Source organism: Buteo buteo, unplaced genomic scaffold, assembly GCF_964188355.1.
Source record: "Buteo buteo unplaced genomic scaffold, bButBut1.hap1.1 HAP1_SCAFFOLD_336, whole genome shotgun sequence".
Lineage (NCBI taxonomy): Eukaryota > Metazoa > Chordata > Aves > Accipitriformes > Accipitridae > Buteo > Buteo buteo.
This window is the reverse complement of record NW_027439500.1, coordinates 464-21,677: the sequence shown is the minus strand read 5'-3', so window position 1 is coordinate 21,677 and position 21,214 is coordinate 464. Positions and strand designations below refer to the sequence as shown.

Genomic DNA, 21,214 nt, shown 5'->3' with positions numbered 1-21,214 from the left:
GCAGTATGACAAAAGGGCTTCTAATGTTGTAGCACTTGTTATTAGCTAAGCACCGATTTTTTAAAATCATTTTACAGATTACAGCTTTGGACTGTAAGGGATGTCTAACTGAACTGTAACGTACTTACTTCGTAATCATTGTGATCTAGAAGCCAAAAACCTTCAACAAGCTTAACAAGTCCCCAAGGGATAGCAAAGGCAGTTGGGAAGGAGTCGATTGAAGTCTCTGTTTTATTCGGAAAGGAACGCGTGATATCTAGCAGCAAGTAAATTGTCTGACATCAAGTATCTAGTTAAGGCTAATCAATTTGGAAGACCAAACACTTATCACATCACGTTTCGAAAAACACAGTGAAGTCAGGATATACAAGTGGTAGGAAGCAGAAAATACTGCCGTATTAGTCTTGCCATTTTGAGCTATTCTAACTTGAGGACGGTCAGGTCCTAACCACAAAACTGCATTCTGAATAAATAGCCACAAAGAAATACTCTTTGATTTCTGTAAGGCATTCAGAAAGGTTAACTTTAGATACTTAAATACTTCCGTTGTTACAAACTCAGGCTCCCTCTTTAGTCACTGGAGCTACCAGTTGGACATTCAAAACACCTGAACATCCAATGCTTAATTATTAAAGCAAACAAATTCTACCGTTGGTTTTTTCCTCATTTCCAGAGTATATAGAACAATGTAAATTAAGGTGTCCTTACAAGACAACGTAGCACTGAATGATTAACACTGGATTTAAAACAGTATGCGGATCACTCATCGGTAGTGTCATTTTCTCTTTCTGACATCCGTTTTTAGGGACATATTCTAATAAGACAGCTCTGGGGTACAACCGTTTTTAAACCCCTTGCTCTCTAGGCTCCCCTCTCGGGTTAGGCAGCAAACAACAAAAAGTAATTCTGTATATTTCAGCAGCTTAAAAATTAAGTTTCTGCCCGATGACTTTTCTCTTCTCTCCCTTTCTTATTCGGTGTGCCTGCACTTCTAACAGAACAAAAGCAAGCACTGCTATCTGGGCTGGAAGACAGATGAATTGGGCAAAAATCAGGTACCGGTTAGAAATCCTTCTGCTCTCAAGCAGCACGTATTACTGCATCATCCTAGTAAGCAGCCATTTGCTACAGGTACGGGTGCTTTAAAAAATTAAACACTGTGCTAAGTTTTGAGAAAAACCAAGGGAGATTTTTATCTTTAACATTTCTCAGTAAACCTGTTTTCGCATGTCAGAAAAGACTTTGCAACAAAACATTAAAAAAAAAATCATAAAGAATCCACGGTACAAAGAAATAAAACAATGCTCCTGTCCACGCCTTCATTCTAAACTAAATGTTTTCACTTGCACTGTGTTGGAAGCATAAATTCAAAAACATTATTAAAGGCGCAGGTGACAAACATTTAAGAACATTTATGTGCGTATGCTGAAGGTGTAGTAAAAATAACGAGAAAGGATACAATTGCATGTTTGTAGCTTTCTTCAATGCCTTCTAGCAAATAGAGATCCAGCAGTGCCTGAAAATGAAAAATCAAAAGTTTTTTAAAAACTCCTGTCTTTCATGAATCATGGGCTTTTGGGTGGGGCTTTGGGGGGTTCGTTGCTGTTTTCAGGGAACGTAACACTCACGTGTAAACTAGCAGGTGGGTATTTCCCAGTTCCTCCTTCATCTCTCCGCCACAACTTCTCAACTTGGTCTCCTAACTGGGAAACCATTCCATCAATCATCAAGCAGTCAGAATCCCATTTTCCTCTGGAACAAAAGGTAGCAAGGATTTGGAGAGTCAAACACTAATTCCAGCCTCTCAGTGTAACAGATCTCCTCCAGTCAAACCAAACAGAAAAAAGCTCCCACGAGGCAAAGAAAGTGACAAACACACAAAGGCATGATTATGACTTGAAACGCACATGAAAGAAACGTCCGAGTCAGGTGAAAGATGTTTGTTAGATCATAGTGAATGATTCGAGGAGTTCCAAACAGACATCCTGGAAAGCTCCCCTACTAAGGGACCTTTTCGTTTTCAGGTTCTCTCTTTTGCTGTCTTACTTGTAGTACAAAGGAAGTGTGAAAAAAGTTTTTTATGTGCCAGAAATAACCACTCTCCTACTGTCTAACAGAGGAAACGGAACAGTATCAAAAGACCAGGACTATTCTTTAGCGCAAGTCTAATGCCTCCCGTTGGAGTGTCCCAATACACAGCTGTGAGAAGACAACACCGCGGAAAGTTCAGATTTTGTTCTCAGCAGCTCACTTTTGCTACTGAAAAAAAGTTGTTTTCAGAAAGCTGAGCATACAGGTGAAGCTTAGTGTCATCTTAAGCAGCATTTATGTTTCTGTGCACAGACCATTACAACCATGGATGGGTGAAGCTTTAAAAATTGCTTTCTTCACAAGTCCATCACAATCTTTGGCTGACTGCGACACTACCCTTTAATTTCCCCATAATAAGAAGCAGAAAGAGCACACTGGAGGTTGTATGCTTCTAAGGGACATCTGAGCCGGTATGGAAGTTACTTGAGAAGTAAGCTAAGTAAGATGAACTTTAAAGTCAATAGCTACTACACCGCAGCTTGCACCTTAACTCATCTTGCAGCATCCTGTTCTTGTTTGCGGTGCCATAGCCTAAGCTTCTTTAGCTCTTTATTTAGTTTTCAGCACAATTTCCAAAGAAAAATCTATTATCGTCTAATCCAAGGCATATCACCTATATGCTAGTGAGCTAGCGCAGCAAAGAGAGTTCACGTTCAGCAAGTGACTTTTATCCAACAGCCAGTAGAGTGCTAGGTGTGCCAACTACATCGAACTCTGACTATCTCATTAAATCACACAAATGTACTTGTGATTTAGGCCAATACAGTTATTACCCTTGCTCGCTAGTCAATAAACGAGATGAGGTTTGGTTTGGGTTTAAAACTGGCTTTCTTCTCTGTCCAAAACACCTGTTCTGTGAACACCATGCTTTGCTGAACGGGAGATCGCTGACCCTCTCCTGAACACATGACCTTTTTCAGTAGTACCAAATGATACAGATTGGCCGCTGGATTAAGTACGCTACCAAGAAACGATGATGCCAACAAATGGTACTAAGCAGAGGTATACACAAATGTTGTAACACAGGAAAGTAACCTCCGTGTTCAAGAGAACGCATGCATCACTGAAGCGGAGAGGATTGCCGGCAACTGCATTAAGCAGAGCAAATACCAACTGTTGATAGCAAAGCCACTCACTCACTGCCACTTCTGATTTCGCAGTGGAAGTGTTCTCGAGTTCTCCTGTAAGGCTCACCTTGATAAACGCTCAAGTTTCTGTCGATGACCAGTGTAGTAGCTCTGAATCAGAGGGTAATTGTAGAAAGGTCTACCCAAACGCGCATCATCATCTACAGGCAATAAAGTAAAAGCAAGTTAAAGAAGCAATATCACATGTTGAAACTAAAACGTTTGACTAAAAAGACAGAAGATCATACGAGCTAAGCATCAAGAAGCACAGGCAAGCCTCCCACTTTGAAAGAAGCCAATCCTCTTTCTGCCTTTGCTAACGGAGCGGTGAGACACAAGACTCAACTCCTTCTTCTCTCAAGTGCCATTTCAAGTTTACAATTGAGGTAGCATTCAGAACACGTACTGTAAGCAGAAGCTCACTACAGAAAGGACAATTCTCAAAGGGAATGGTTTCTTAAACATGTCATGTGAGCATTTGTGAGACAATGAAGGCTGACAATAGACTTTATAATCCACCCAAATAAAGAAGTATTGCCGAGGTGTATTTTTTCCTCAGGCAATGAATAAAAAGTTCCAAACACGCAGGTAATGCCTTTGCTGTAAAAACAAGCATTCCAGGATTTGTTGTGTAATAGTAATTTGTTTCAAATCCCAAGTCTTGCAAGCTGTGGACACAAGCAACTCCTTCAAGTCAGAGGCTTATTGCTCTTTCTAAGGAACATCCAGGAAAGAAACTGCTTGCATTATTCTACACTAGGTATTTGAAAAAAACAGTAAAATCTCCATTTCACCAGCACAACTTCAGCACTGACAAAACATTTACAAAAACATGGCTAAGCATGTGTTCATCAGAATCACTTACTGGATAGTCTCCCTGTTACAAATGTATTACAGTTCATGCTTACCTAAACCCTCTGGAAGGAGACTGGATCGACAGAACCAGATGACCACTCGTGCATACAAAGAAAGGAGGCCAGTTACCACCTGCTTGTTTGTCAAGTCTGTAAAACCTGAAAAAAAGGCACGAGATGATTCTTGTTATCCAATTCCTTTCATTTTTACAAACCCCCTTTCATCATCCCAAATAGAAAGTATAAAAGTAACGTGGTAGACATCGCGGTCTTTGCATTTCTCACTCTGTGGCACCTTCTTATTTGAAGAAAAAAAACACATTCACCACCAAACCAAAAAAGCAACCCCTACAAAGAACCAGATTCACTAAAGCTTCAAAGAAAAAAAACCTAAAGCCGGAACTATTACATACACTCACGAATAAGACATTTGTTTTTCACGTAGCGGGGGATTTTTACCGTAGCAAAGGGATAGTCTTCTTTTCCCCTCAATATGCCAAGGACAAGTGATAACATAAAAAGCTACAGAAACTCAAGTAACTTACTTCACAAGTTACTCATTTGTGCTTCCTTTGTATTTTCTAGCAATTTGCAATACAACATTCGCATGCAATTATAAATTGCTAGCTAAGAATTAAAAGGAATCATTTGCAGCGCTACCACATCCGGTTGCTGGAATCTCCACCCAGCTGCTTACACAGCTTCTCGCTGAATGTAGCCTCCCCTACCCACTTGCATGAACTCCACAACCAACTGTTTCCCTGAAATCAACGCGTATTAAGTGGTAGTCCCAACTTCTCAGATTTCAGCCCCTTCTCCCAGCTAAATTTGGCTGTCTTCCAATCATCAAAACCAACAGAAGCTCATCTTTCCACACTTACAACTCAAGCATAATTCCAAATCTTAGTAAAACATACCAAAGATTTCATATATACGATTACAAACCTTTTTCAGTAAGCTCTTGTGCTTCTGTTAGAAAACAGGTTAAGACCGTGCTCAGGTTGCTCCAAAGCAACTGGCAGTGCTGAAGAGACTGTAACGTCTGCGGGTCAACAAAGTTGCGAGAGCCATCAAACAGCGGAACACCTTTTCAAGAATAAATATTACATCATTAGCCTTCAGAGCAATTTCAGAGCTTCAAAGTACGCTTAAAGAACCCCGTGCAGTACCATATACCGCCACGTTCCTGAATAAGCTCAATTAGAAAGAACCATTTTGTGTTGGCAGAATGACTACACTAGTACTCACATATTTGGTCAAACTCATCTTTTGCATAGATCACTTTCTTCCATGTCCACTCAAGAACAAACTGTAAATTAGCAGCAGAACTTGGCTGCGCTTTAAAAAAAGAAAACAAAAAAGAAATGAATCGACAATTGCAAACTAGAAAAATATATAACGTAAGAACAACGTAAGAAGTATTACCTTCAGATGCCCAATGTTTAATGCATCCAGTCAGAAGTTCTAAAGAACCTGTCTGGACGGCAGCTGACAATACCGCTTCTAACTGCTCCTCCTAAACGTAACCGACAAAATAAACTGAGAATCTTACATGCTTTCAATATCTGAACCAGTAACAGCAAGCGTTTGTTTCTAACTGTACACTCATTCAGACATCACACAGTCCACTAGTACACACGCAGCTAATTCCACATTCCTTTTCTTAACTCTAGCCACAGGCTGCACTGCTTGTTGGTCTGAGAAACACGTTAAACTTTCCCTCTAACATTTCAACTTACTGAAGGCTGATTCTAACCTTTATTTGCATGCCTCTGCAGTATAGTCTCAGTTTACCGAGTTCCAACTATTTCCGGTAACATCCTCTGCTAATACCCGTCACGCATTTTGCACGTAGAAGTTTGCCATCAGGAATGCGTGAAGGGGACAGAGCAAAGACAACGGTGCAACGCTTGCACGGAAACGGGGAAGCTAAGGGCAAGCAGCTTCCTAGACTCTGAAGACATGAAGCAGTTCAGACACCCAAAACTTTACCATTTTCTAAAATGACAGAAAAAGACGTGACACATTTAAATTCTAATAGGTTTAAATTGTAGGCTGCTCAAATACTGTATTATAATGCAGTGGTAATCCTTGAGAAGGATAATGCACAGCTATGCACAGACGTGCGATTATTAAGTAGCAGCTTATTTCAGCTGGTGGTGTGATAACTTCTTTCAGGTGAAATGACCCTTCACAAAATTTTACTTCTTTCTTTTTGTTTTTTTCTTTGTTTGTTTTTTTAATGTGGTTTTTTTTAAACACATTCAAAAGTAGCTTTCCCTTCTAGGCAAAATCATTACATTCAAAGCAATTTCTACACATTAGAATACACATATGATATGTCCATCTTTTTCTGAAAATGGGTTTCAGACAAGGAAACACACCAGATACTACTTACGGTGGCAAACAAAACTCCAAACCCAGCTTCTTGACCCTAATTCTGAAATTTGTCTTACTAACTTTCAAAAGAAATCCCTGCTCAAATGCATAACAAGTCTCTGAATGATATGGCCACAATTCAGCAAAGGTTATTAAAACACGTCTTGGTTGCCCAAGCTATTTCCAAACCGGAGCTGACATCAGAACATCCCATTTGAATGCAAGAGTCTACGCCAGGCTTGCAAAATAAGCAGTCTATGGGCTAGGGCAGCTTGCCAAGAAACTTCTTTTAGCTACCACACTGTGCAGAAGTGTTATTTGCCTTAACGCATTTCCACAAATCTGGTGAACAGTCCAGTAGACAGGAAGATGAGGGCAGCGAGAAGACCGCTCTCCCCTTCCTACTAATGGCTCCACTGTGTGACGACTAGCTAGCTAATCGTTTAGCTTAGATCCTGCCTGCGTGAAGAGGGGCTGTTCATCACAAAGGCTCCGTCTCTCATGAAACTCTTCAGATGAGAGAGAAAGGTTGGTGCACTGCAAGTGGAAAACCTGTGACGAGGCGGGGGGAGTCACTATGGTGGGACAAAGCAGAGAGAAGATAGTGGGTGTCAGGAGATAAAGGCGATTCAGGTGTTGCAGCAACAAGGGGGCAGTCTAAGCAGAGTAAATTGGGCTACGAGGCTACAGAGGTGAAGATCTGCTTTGAGAGGCTGCAGGAAAGCCTACTGATGAAGGGAAGATGAGGGGGAGCGGTGATGAAGTTGTCAGGCAGAGCTGACAAGAGTAATTGTTTACCACAGCCCAATTCCTTGGAAGCAAGCGATCACGTCTAGTGCAGCAAGCTGATGTTTGCAACAGCTCGCATCCGAGTGAGGCACCCCCATAGTCAGCTACTGCACTGAACATAAGGCTTTGAGAAACCGATGGGGCGAAGGTTGTTGTGAGGGAAAGATGCTTTATGTTGCGCATGACCAGCACTGCCTGCACGCTTCCTTGTGCGTATCTGTGGCACGGAATTAAGAGATGGGTCTCTCAACGCAGATCTCTTAGTGCTGCCCCCACTCAAACTCGGTAGTTTGGATTGAAGAATACTATAACTTCTGCTAACTCAAGTCAACACCTGCATTTCAGTGCAACTTGCGAATAATAGGAAAATCAGATTATCATGTCTTGTAGCCTCTACAGCCCTCTCAGACGAGATGGATGTATTTCCCCCTTGATTCCCTGATACGCACTCACCTGACTCAAACTGGATGGCTGGACATCAACGCGTCTTGGAGACAGCAAGCCAGCTACAAGACACCTGTTGTAGCTATCGTGAATGGTTTCACTTATAGAAGGACCACATTTCTTTAAAAATTTCAAGGCCTGAAACATTAATCAAAAACTACGGATTAAGACAGCAGTATTATTCAGTCACTAAGGTTCTGAATAATCGCTAAGAGAAATAAAAAAAAATGTTCACTTAAATTGTTAGAAAGCTTGCATCAGTAAGCACTACTACGTAGAGTCTTAAAGACGGCAGCCAAACTAACCGCTACGGTTTATAAAAAATATCCTGTAAAACAAAAGGTCAGCCCTTGCAATGCTTAATTAAGTATTCTCTAGCTTCTCTGTCAATACACAGACCTTTTTTTACCCTGAACACTGACACAAAATGTATTCTATATAAGCTAAAGCTAGCACACAACTTTAAATCACGCTTTGGAAGACCCTTTCTGTGCTTGTTTGTGCAGAAGTTGATTTATGTTGGAAACACTTAGCGAGCTGAAATTTAATTCAGAATTATTTGTCACAAGCTGTGCAGTGGCTTGGAAGTTTTAATTTGGCCAAGTGCGGGAGAAAAAAAAAATAATCGTTTCTTCTCAAACAGTTAAGTAATATTTCATTTTCTCCATTCTGCCCTCCTTTTTCAAGTTAATCAGGCATCAAAACCCTAACTCAAGACTATGGAGGCAGTTCCACTGATGGGTAATGCAGAAGTAACAGCTTTCCCCAACTTCCACAACAGTTTTGTTCCTGCTCCTACAGCAACGTTGTATTCCGCTCTAGACATTCAATCCCTCAGCGTGCTTCAACAGGAGACAGTGGTAGTTCTACAGTCCCAAGAGTGGACCTAAAATGTTACCATTTGCATAAAACTGGCAGGACACCATTGCAATCATGCATGTGGATGGGCAGGATGGGCATAAAATGGTCTCCGACCCTGAAAGCAGTGCAATAGAAAACATAGGAAAGGTTCATCTCTTGCCATTCTCAATAAAGATACAGTAAAAGATCACCTCCTTCTGGAAGCCGGTGCAAGTCATACGAACAACTCCGGAGCTCAGCAAGCACGTACCATCTGCAGAGACAATGAACGTTTGACAGCCTTCCATACTCTCGCACTTAGCTTATGACCACTTTACGTTTTGTAAATAGCAGTATCTGGAAAGCTGTAACTGAGTACCCATTTTCTTCATCAGATCACTTCCAAACTTACTTTTTTGAAAATAATTACTGCGTGTAGCAATTTTATCTCTAGTGCTATCAAGGTGCTCTGCTCTGAGCTTCAGTTCAACGTCATTTCATTTGATGACCATCACCCCTTCACAGGCTACATTACAAAAGCACCACAACCCAAAACTCAGCAGACTGTCAGATATGTGTCACAGTGTTAAACACCTTGTTAGTACAACGTAATCAAGGGTTGGGCTTGTGGGCGTTTGGGGCTTTTTGGTTTCAGATGGGGTTTGAGTGACAAACAATGAACAGGAGAACCAATAAATGGCATTTGACCTCACTTTAAGCTTATCACTATCAAAAGCAGTGAAATACCTACCAAAATTGTAGGAGCTTGGATGAAAAAACTGCTCAGGTGGTGGACGAGAAAGAGGAACTCCCTGACTTAGACTCCGCTCGTGTACCAGAATATCCAAAATGGGGTTTGGAGAAGTCATGCTTATTACAGTATCCAGTGACCACAACGCAAAATAGGGGCAATCATGAAGGAGTTCTTCTGGCCTGAAAGCAAGCAAGTGCATAAGCTAAACACCGACTTCCAAATGATTGATTTGTAGGGATATTGAAAACAACTTAATAAAAATATACCTTAGTGAATCTGGCATTTGAGCACGATACCAGCGATTAATGTCAAATACACCCAAGTAAGCAGATGGTTTTCCCTGACCACATGTATTCACTTGCCAGCTGAAGATTGATACACTGGTGTCAGGCGATATTACTGTAAAAGACAAGACATTGTTTCTTGTTTGTAGAAAATAACGCTATAGCTGATATGTTTAAAACACCACTTCCTATTTTGGCTTAATTCTGTTATATCACTCACAAAGCACAACACTCACTGAGAACAACAAAAAAAATTTACGGAATAGCAAACATCTCTGTGACAGGTTTCAGTCATACTGCCCCTTCTTCTGGTATCACTCAGCAGGCACTACTAATTTCCAGATCGGACTCAATTACAGGTTTTAAGAATAGCTCCTTTCCAGCACATTCAGAATGAACGAACACAATTATCACACAAAATAAATACAAAAAACCCAAACCCAACAAACGGGAAATTGGAACAAAGATTTTAACATAAAACATTCACAATGTTATACTCCAGTTCTCTCAATAAGTGGAATGGTTTGTCTTCTCTGGGGAGAACGCATTCTCCAGATGTAAGCAAAGGATGTGGTATATCATTTACCCTAGTAGAGTAAGGAAGAAGGCGACAGTTTGTTTGGCAAAAGGTTTCTCTGTTCTCTGCTGAATTCATCATTACGTTTAGGGATCCTCACACACTTTACTATGTTTCATTGTGAACATCTGTGCCGCTTCCGTTTTGTAGCTGCTGCAAGTGCCTTTGAAGATACCAATTATTTTCATAATTCAGAAGACAGCTTCTTTGCTAGCCTCAACCCACATCCAACAGCAGCTCATGTGTGCCTAGAACTTAACTCGAACAGATTCTGAATGAAAGCTAATTAGAAACCATCAGAGAAATTACAGGTATTTCTCCATGCCTCATGCTTCATAAAAAGGAGACAGAAAGGGGGTTTGTTGTTCTTATTTTGGTTTGGGGTTTTTTTTTCGGGTGTGGTGGAGTGGTGGTGTGTGTTTGTTTTTAACAAGCTTTTAGGAGGCACTCTCCTCAGAAACGTGACACAAGTGGAGAAAATCCAAAGGTGTTTTTGTTCGATTTTGACACACTGTTGATAGAGGATGGCATCACAAAAGAGATGCAAGTTGCCGCTTCAGGACTAAGTCAAAGATGATAAACAGAAGTAGCCTAGAAAGATCATGCAAGTGTCTTCTTTGTAAACATCATACATCAGTAAAGGCCAGTCAGAAGAGAGGGAAGGTGAATAATGCAGTCAAAACAAAGGGCCATGGAAGTTATCACTGCAGCAGGCTCAAAAATAGGGTCAGAACATAAGTGAATTTGTAAACCCAGAGAGGGACATTTAATTACTGCAAGATAATGAAAGACTTCGTAAGAGTTTTAACTGTGTATATGGACAAGGAAAGCTATTGCTATAAGAACTTGCAGGTGTAGGAACCTATTAGATTTAGAGAGGAAGAAATGGACAGGCAGATCATAGAATCGTAGAGTTGCTTAGGTTGGAAAAGACCTTTATGTTCATTGAGCCCAACCCTAAAGCCAACTGCCAAGTCCACCACCAAACCACGTCCCTAAGCGCCACATCTCCCTGTCTTTTAAATACCTCCAGGGATGGCGACTCAACCCCGGGCAGCCTGTTCCAATGCTTTGTAACACAGTCAGTGAAGAAATTTTTCCTAATACCCAACCTGAACCTCCCCAGGCGCAACTTGAGGCCATTTCCTGTCGTCCTATCACTTGCTACCTGGGAGAAGAGACCAACACTACACCTCGCTACAGCCTCCTTTCAGGTACTTGGGGGGAGTGGTAAGGTCTCCCCTCAGCCTCCTTTTCTCCAGGCTAAACAACCCCAGTTCCCTCAGCCACCCCCGTAAGACTTGTTCTCCAGACCCTTCACCAGCTCTGTTGCCCTTCTTTGGATGCGCTCCAGCACCTCAATGTCTTTCTTGTAGCGAGGGGCCCAAAGCCAGGCAGCTTTCCAGCCACTCTTTCCCAAGCCTGTAGTGTTGCATGGGGTTCTTGTGACCCAAGAGCAGGACCTGGCATTTAGCCTTGATGAACTTCATACAGTTGGCCTTGGCCCATTGAGCCAGCCTGTCCAGATCCCTCCACAGAGCCTCTGTAGACCCTCAAGCAGATCAACACTCCCACCCAACTTGGTGTCATCTGCAAACTTACTGAGGGTGCACTCAATCCCCTCGTCCGGATCATTGACAGAGATATTAAACAGAACTGGCCCCAATACCGAGCCCTGGGGAACACCACTTGTGACCGGCCACCAGCTGGATGCAGATGCAGACATAGGTTGGAACAGGGAAAGAAAAATTCAGGTAACACTCCTAAGCAATGGGGAGCATCATCTTACTGTTCAAAGACGACAGCTGGAGGAATAGAACGACTGACAAGCTTCATGCAGGTGACCCCACCATACATCGCTATAGCATGTCAGCAAGCATAAAACACAACTTATTTTTTCCTTTAAAGAAGTCCCATATAACTTAAGCACCCATTTATTTTTTTTAAATAAGCCCAACAAGCTAGTCTGTAAAGGTATTCAAGACTCACAGACTGGGGTACAGAACAGCATTCATTGCTTAGATTCCAAAACTACTTATTTTAGAATAACCAAACAGGGACATTAGAACAAACCTGCATTAACGCTATCCTCTCCGTCGACACGTTTGGGAAGTTTTTCTACAGTCTGACAGCTAAGTAATTTAATATCGCTGGCCTGCCCGCTCAAGGGAAAGACTCCACCTGTGAGACCTAAGCTGTATCTTTCGACACAGTATTCCAGACCCTGGGGAAAAAATAAAAGGAGAGAGAAAAGGTCATTTTGAGATAAAAACATACATTATAGCTAAATGTGAAAGAATGTATATATGTATAATATAATATGCATATTGTACCGTATATTTCCCCTGAGCTTATTTCTGATGGCAAATAGAAACTACATCTGACATGCAAGAGAATGAAGCGTCAAATAGTAACGGGCTTTGCACATTTTCAGAATTTAGCATTTCCCTCGCTAAAATTTGCTCTGCAGTATGCACAGTTCATTCTACTTTATCAAGTAACTTTGGAAATAACAGACATGTGCAGAGTAGACAGGAAAATCTAAACCATCTCTTTGAAAAACTAGCGCGAAGCCTAAGCAAAGAATCCCATTTTTATTACAGAAGGAATAATCACCAAACACAGTTTATAATAAAAGATGTCCTGAACAGGTCCACCGTGCCAAAAGACCCTTTTGTCAGATAAAGTACTACAACTCCATCAACCTCTTAGAGATGAATTTTAACCGCTAGAAATTTCAACTTTTATTCATCTGTGAAGAGCCAGTCCCCCCCCAAAGTTAGGGCTGAGGGGAAGGGAAAAAAGATATCAAACAATTCCTGCCGAAGACAACTTCTGAAGCAAAACAGCGTATTTTAAATTCTCCACTGGGGCAAGCAAATCTAAGTTAAGGAACTCCACTGCGTGGAAGATGTTAAATAATGACTTTATTGACCCGTAAAATCTGAAGACAGTTTTCAAATGAGATGCACTCGTCAGACTCTGATGTGGACGTGGGGGCTGCATACTCTATCCACCTGCAAGCATCATGCAGGACAAATGTCAAGGTGCGCTCCATGACCATGGCCAGATGCACTAGATTTCAAGCTTTCTTTCAAGCTTCTGTGAACTCTCTTCAACGAACAAGGGTCAACAGTAGATTCCTCCTCCTTTCCTCCAATTTGGCCTGGCAATTGGGAACAACTCTTAAATTTTCTGCCACGGAAGACGGACAAGAAACTTGACTCAGCCAGTCACGCAGGCAGACAGTCATGTAGTACTGACCAATCTGTGGCTACAGGGAAGTATTCCGACACTCCAAGTGTCCTCTGTAGAACACAGATCCTGTACTAATGCTTCTTCTGGGTTTGTTTCCGGGGGGTGGGAGTTGTTGGGGGGTTTTTTTGGCAGGAGGTGTTAGCAAGTCTTGGTATGAAGCTACATGTGTAAGTGGCTCATCTGGAAGCTAGCTGAAGAACCTGACTTTTCCCCCCAGAGGTCCAGCTGTTTTGTTCTCTCTTCAACTACCTTGTGAGATTGGTTCCTGTTTCAACCTTGCACAACGCTCATCACAGGAACGCAGGAACAGCAGGGGAGTAAACTATCTCAAAGGCAGAGACTGGTGCCTGACACCTCTTAGAAGCCTGTGAATGTATTACTGGTTGCACTGTCTGTAGAGGGTTAAAAGTCTCACACTAGCGACACCACAGCTTTCTCAGGTCACAAACGCAAACCACATTATTTAATCACTTTGTGTGCTTTTTTTTAAAACCGGAAATTTTAGCAGACCCATTTTTCAAAGCTGCTGAAACATTTCAACCCTCTGAGGTGAAATCTGACACTCGTCACACCTTTTTCAGGAAAAGAAGATGACCAAGGCAAAGCATTGCCAAATAGTAAAAGGTCCCCCATTTTAACATTAAAGCGTTGAGACAGAACAAAGTAGCCACGCGAGGAATGGATATCGACGACTGGGTTTTCTTCCAAAGCAGCACACAGTACAAGGTCTTTGCCACTGCTAAGACTGTAGCTACAAATAACTTTTAAAAGAGGATAAAGCAAAGCAGAAGTTCAAAAGTGAAACTGGAGAACGATTAAAGCATCTTTCTCCTGTCGACCTGCCAAAGTGCTTAGAGCACTACAAGAGATGCAGCAGCATAAAACATGCCCAAGAAGACTCAGCAAAAGATTGGGGTTTCAGTCACCTCTGAATTTTGATGGTAAAAATCACCCCTGACAACTTCACTGATACTCACATAGACAAAATCACTATTTTCATCTTTTCACATACGTGCACGCCTTACCTCATACATGACTTGTCCTGGGGCCAAGCGTTTTCTGTCACCAAATGCTAACTGCAACAGATGTAAACTCACGACGTCACCTTCACTGAAAAAGGTAGAAATTAGGACATTTGATTACAAAGCTGCTTTAGAGGCCTTGTTATCATTTTATTAGATCTAGACTGATGTTTTCTTGCTGAAAAGAAAAACACCACTTCCCAAACCATCAGATAACTGGTCACGTGCAGCCGCTACAACACAAAGGAGGACATTTGGACACTAACAGCTTCAGGGGCAAATGCTAACCATACAATTTGAAAGCTTTAATATGTTGTACGGACTACAAATTGTTGCTTTAAAGTCAAACTTAAAAAGACTGCCACACTGTGAACGGCTGAGCTGATTAAATAGCTTGCTGATGCTGAAAGAGAGAGATCTTTCTCCCCTTCCCTTCCCTTCCCACCAAAGTTCCAGCCCCTCTCTTGCATACACACGCTGCACCCTTCCACATACTGATTCGGGTCATTAGCCCAGCAGGAAACCATTGACTTTGCTGCTCAACAGGGATCGGTCTCTGCCAGGTGAGCTGGCCTGGCTCACAAAGGCTCCAAAGACCGCGCAAGTTGGCACAAGGTAATCCGCAATACTGTCACCTCCCTCCTTTAGGGGCAGCCGGCTGTCATATTGGCACGTTTAGCGCTCGAGATCTGCAGCCCCAACTACTTCGAATGGTATTTTCATACCATGGTGCGAGTACCAAACAAATCGTGAAGCAGTCCTCAAGAAACAAAGGAAATCGTTTAAGAATGCAAGCACAAAGATACAGCCACTGTTGCTTTGCCTTCTTTCAGAAGGTAGGCACTAGTAGGTCCCTCTTCACATCTGTTAAATCCTGTAAAAATTGCAGTGTAAGCTTAACACCTTCCACACCTGAGAGAATCTCCTGCACGGCTACATAAACAAAACAAATATACATGTATCAACGGTATGTGAACAAAGATACAAAAAAATTTAAATGCATTCAGTGGCTTATAGTAACTTTTTATTCACCTTTCTTGTGTAGACTGAACAGCCCACAAGTAGCAACAATTGCGAGGATCATTCTCAGGCTCCTGAAAAGTAACAGCATAGACAGGAATCCTTCCTCCTTCAAGCTGAGAGTGGTGCCTACGTGGTTGGGAAAAAAAAAAAAAAAGAAAGACAGAAAAAATGAAAAAATAAAAAGGAAAAGGGGAAAAGAGAGAAAAATAAAAACCTGTGAGCCTACGATGAGCCCTAACTGTTTGTAGAAGGGTAGAAGCATCTTCTGAGAAAAAAGCTTATCCTTCCATGCTTATCCCCAAAGTACAGAAGGTCACACTTCCATCTCAGACAAGTGAGTCAGGGAAGCGACTACTTTTTATGCAACAGTCAAGAGCTGAGGAAATTACTGTCCATCAAATGCAATAACCTGGGTTTATATCCTCCTCTGCCTAGGGAGGAAGAACATAAACGATTACTTCAGCTGCCAGGCAAAAGATTGTTCCTCCTGTTCCAGCCGACTTCAATATTGAACTTAAAATGCAGCCTATCTTCTGAACAAATTTAAGACAGGGCCAAACACAAGTACTTTCTCATTTCTTTACTCGGATGCTATGTAAAGCATTTTTCCTCCAGACTTCTGAACCTTACGTGTACCTTCACAATCTATTCTTGCCACCCAGTTAGTCCTCCACTGTCTATTTATGCATCCAACAGTTTCTGGTGAGTCACTGCAGGTTTGCTTAAGCCAATCCCTATCTGAATTTGGTCACATATTTCACGTGTGATTGCCCTTTGGCAGATATAAAATCGTCTCTTAATTTTTCTATTGCTTATAGATTTACATGCCCCTTATCCTCATCTCCAAGTGTTCCAAGCAAATTTTCATTCACACGCAACGTTGCCTTGGAATGGGTCAGTCCCCTATTTTGGACAAGGCTGACATGTAGGAAAGAATATCTTTTCAGGCACGGATCAGCTATTGATTTTTCGTGTCTCACTAGTTTCATCCTGGGCGCTTTAAAGAATATTATCCCCAAACCCACATTATTAACATACGTAAGCTTCTCAATGTATGCCCTAATTGCAGTAGCTGGTTCTGAAAAATCATTCCTAAAATCTGGTTCATCAAAACACATACGTTTCCTGGCTTCACTGAACACTACTGATCGGACAAAGCGTCTTAGAAAAATGAGCTCCATCGCATCCTAAACTGCTTGACGTAACCCCAAGAAGCATGCTTTCCACAATCCCTCGAGCCACAGGCACAAGGAGGAAAACAATCCTAGTCCACTGGGGAGAAGGCGGTCCACTTAATCCATGTATGACTTTTAATAGTTATTTCAGAAGAGGATTTCTAAACATCCCAAGATTATACCCAAAATTTCACTCCCTAAAATGTTCTCTTTCATGAACATGCTTCCGTAAGCAAACAATTGAGACCCCTGCACCTCCGGGCATGGCCAGCTGTAAAGGCCTACTTACTCCCTCTTCAAAGTTTTCATATTCCACAGTGACAGGCAGCCATCTGAAAAACCCACAACAAGCTGATTGCTTCTGCTTATGTAGTACAGGGTTGATATTGCTGTTCCTGAAGGATTTTGTAGTTGAAAGCAGAGATGTCTCCCTTCTCTGGTCACAGCTTCTCTTCTTTGTGGAACTTCAGCAGGAATTCTAGTGACAACTTCTAGACCTACACACACAAAACCACGCCATGAGTTAATGTGTCAGGCCATTTAGGCTGCATTTTGAACACTGACGTGACAACACGTCTCATCCAATTCTACCGTCCGGGGCAAAATACCCATTTATGCAACGCTTTCTTTTGTATGTTTCCAAAGAACAGAAGAACTCTCTGATCGGACAGGTATTCTCACTCGTATTTTAAAACCAAGTAAGAGCGTAACCTTCGTAGACAAATTCTTCCTGGGCTCTATAAATCACACGTTTGGGCCTCACGATGAAGCTGTCTGAAGCGACACCAACTCCTGAAGCCACTCTTGTAATAGCCAAAACAGCGTATGCAATCCAAATATGCAAATTAGAGATTTCAGTCATCCAAATGCACGATTTTTGACAAGTCAGATTCATTTTAACAAGCAAGCCTAAAATTTGCCCCAAGTCAACCCACAGAAGCAGAAGAACATTCCCAAGAAATAGGGCGCCTCTGACACAACTTCCTCTCAGGCAGCTGCACTGACTCACGTGGTAAAATTCCTACACCTCACTGGCAAGCATCATAGTGACGTACGGATCTTGGTGGCAGGGGGGCATTTATAACATTAGAAGGAGTATTAAGCCACTCCCATTTTTAATCAGGTCGGGACTATACCAAGGCAAACCGCCATCTGTAACCAGCAGTCAGAAATGCCTGCACACTAGTGTCTTCCAAGTGGGATGCATGTTGTTTATACACAAGTTTTCCTACTCTCAAATTCAAGTTTAAAAACTGCAGGCTTACCCGATGCTTGTATTTCATTCTGACTGCAAGAGAAATCATCCAAACAAAGGTCCACCAGAAGTAGATGACCAACATCTGTAGCCACTGCTGCCACTCCAAAGAGCCATCGCAGACTCTGATGTAGGTGCTCAGTGCTCACGCTGGGTCCTCCGTGATTAGTTATGGGTTCTATAGCAGTTACCTACAGGAAAACTGCAAGCTAGCATTTAAGCTGTTTGACAAGCTGAACAGAAATCATTCAAAAGTGAAGCCGGAATTAGCACATCAGAAACAAGAAAGTAAATGCAGAGGACCATAAGACTTAAAAGCAAAGCATTGTTTCCAGTTATATCAAGAAAAAACCAATATAGTCAATCTTGATGTTCTATTAACTTGCACTGATTCTTGTTTACATTAAGATAATGAGACTAGGGGACATTACATCATTGGACTTCCTGGGTTACAGAAGACAGAAAAAAATGAGTAACATTCCACCAGCCTCTCCCATCTACACAAACACAATATTCAATAAGCAGCGATTCAAGGACTGCAGGTTGAAAGTCAATCGTTCAACAATCCGTCAGGTAACTCCCTAACGGCTCTTCTTTCCTATCCTAAGTCAACATAAAAATCTGTTCTGCTCTAAAGCCACCCGCTTGCTAGTCTGAGATTCAGGGGAATGTGTCTAAGTCATTTACAGCACAACTATGGAAGTTTCAGATATTTTAAAGACAGTATTTCTAACATACATAGAAATCAAGCATTTCGGAAATGTATGTTACAGACACTGGGAACAGCGGGGGTTTTTTTCCTTTTTCACTCTGGCCAATAAAAGATAGTTCTCAATGCCTTTTTGTGGCAGTGGAGAATTAGGTAACTATGTGCTCTACCATAAACCCAGAAAACTTGTTTTACAATCAGTAAGCTCAAAAGATAACGGTACCGTTAAGCCCAAGAGTTTGCACCAAGGCTCTCTTGACTGGATACTCTGAAGTGACAGTCTGCACTAATGCAAGATAGAAAAAATACCGCCTACAAAGAGACGCTCCAAAGCTTCTCCTGAAACAGGATTACGCAGCACCTGACAACGCAAAAGCTTCGTTCCTCCGATTAAAGTGTACGTACCCTTCCTGGGAGAACAACTGCTTTAACCACTCTCGATATTCCAAGGTCGTACAGACAGAGAACACTTCCCTCTGCTTCTTCCAACCCAACCAGCAGTCCCGTTCTCTTCTGCCAGGAAAAATCCTTTACCACACGAATGGTGGGAGGCTGTTTCTTTACTCCACGGAAACGGTAAGCAGAGCGCCGCTCTCCCGTCACAGAGCTCACTACCTCCAGTTGAGGACCACACGCCAGCCATGCCAAGCCATTTCTCCCTGTAAGAGAAAAGAAAGCTGACTAAAGCAAATTTCCAATACAAGACTGAAAACAACTGAAAAATCACAGCCACTGCCCCTTTCCTTCACTAAAAGTACCCAAAAGGGAAGACCGACTTCCCTAGTTGTGGTCAATTATTCAAAATCACCCATGGAGATCCTCCAGCACTACCTCTTAATATTAACAACCTTATTATTTTGCATTTCTACTTGTCATTCCCGCACTGAAGGATTTGGACTGCTTGGGATGAAGATGACAACATATTGATCTAGAGACTTCATCCCATATTCGGCTTGTTTTGGCTAGAAATCGTCTAAATACATACGGGAATACGAGTCTTAAAGCACACTTCAAAGATAACAAATCTAAACCAATTCATTTCTAGTTTATTAATTTTACTTGACACACGCCTACTTGGGGCAGGGATTTGGACGGCAGCAAGAAATTATCGTCAAATGGGCACTGCATGAGTACATCTGATCTTTTACACGGGCTGACGACAGAAAGAATTTAACACATTTTGTTTCACTGAACAAACTCGGAGGAAGTATTAACTCAATTACTGCACTTTCAGTCAGGTAGATGGATTCCACCTGGTCTAACAGAGCCTAGACAACCAGGTAGGCACCCAGCTAGCTCTACTTGCGGATCACCTAGAAAGTCAACTACTTAATCTGCTTAGCCACTTTCAGCAGCTCTCCCTGGGTACTCATCTGCACCCTGTTAAATACGTTGGAAATATGGCTGCAGCGCTTAACAGTGTTATCCTCTTCCTTTGCTGTTTGTATTCAGACTAGGAAAAGAAAAAGCGGGGGGGGGGGGTGGGCGGCGGGAGGGGGGTGCCTCTGTAACGTTGTAGAAGAACTAGTTCCGCATGTGGTGTTATGATGGTCATAGAGCTTGAGCTGGTACAAATAAATAGGGCCCAAAACAACACTATCACTTTTTTGAAAACTGCCTTTTATTTAATTAACAATTGAGTGACCACAACATTGAGGAAGGCCCGCTGACTCAGCATGCTTAACTAAATTATTTTAATAGCACAAGACTGGTGAAGGTTGCTGTAATTTCAAAGTTTAACTATACTAGTTTTAAGGTTTTAATATTAGCATTTTTAATAGTTAAAACTTCCTTCCTGTTCTCTCGAAACCTGATGCATCTTAACAACAGCACCAGCCTGACACAGTCGATACTGTGACCCTGTGCTTCAGGTAACCTCCAGGCAATAAGAACTTCAGACCGAGACCAAATTTAAAGGAGAACGCTCACCTCCAGAAAACTTCCCGCTCAGCACAGAACCTAGGGGTTTCTCATCTTCCCCAAGTGCCTCAGTAGTCACCTCTGGAAACTGCAGCAGACTGCTCGTTACCTGAGCTGATAGGTCTCGCATTCTTCACTGTAAATAAAGAAAAAAATGCAAAAACAGACTCATGTCAGCCATAACTGAGATTTGCTTTTTGAGATTGACAGAAGTTTCATCAGTATGCCGCAAGTAATCTCCTAGACAGCTCCTGTAGCTCTTTTCCTTCAAAAAATGGCACTCGGGACAGTTTTTGATCTCACAGCAGAGCAAAAGGAGAATCCTTTTACTTTTCTAATGCCTATGAGATCACCAACAAAAAGCGACACAGGGGTATTGGTAAGGTCAATAACAGGAAAAAAAACAATACACCGAGTTCAAGTCTACTCAGATATGCGAGTCTGTAGTAAGATGCAATCCGAGAAAAAGCGTATTTCAATTAGCGCTGCAGTAAGAGGTGTGAGGTTCCATTAGTCCTTGCTCTTGATTTTGTACCTCATTATTTATTGCCAATTGTCTTCTAGTAGATTTCAGGCATCGTTTGTGTCTTGTTCACTTCTTGTGTGTTTATTTTGAACTCTAAGGAATACTAAGTTCTTAACTACCTTCACTCTCAAACTCTTCCAGAAAATGTACCGTTGATGTTTCCGCATGACAAGCGATACAGACTTTC

General features: G+C 41.9%; 1 pseudogene; it reads right to left on the bottom strand.

The window, feature by feature from the left end:
- Positions 1-20,900, bottom strand: part of LOC142028397 (protein ELYS-like) — a 40,082-nt pseudogene extending 19,182 nt beyond the window's left edge.
- Between the last annotated feature and the right edge of the window lie 314 nt (positions 20,901-21,214).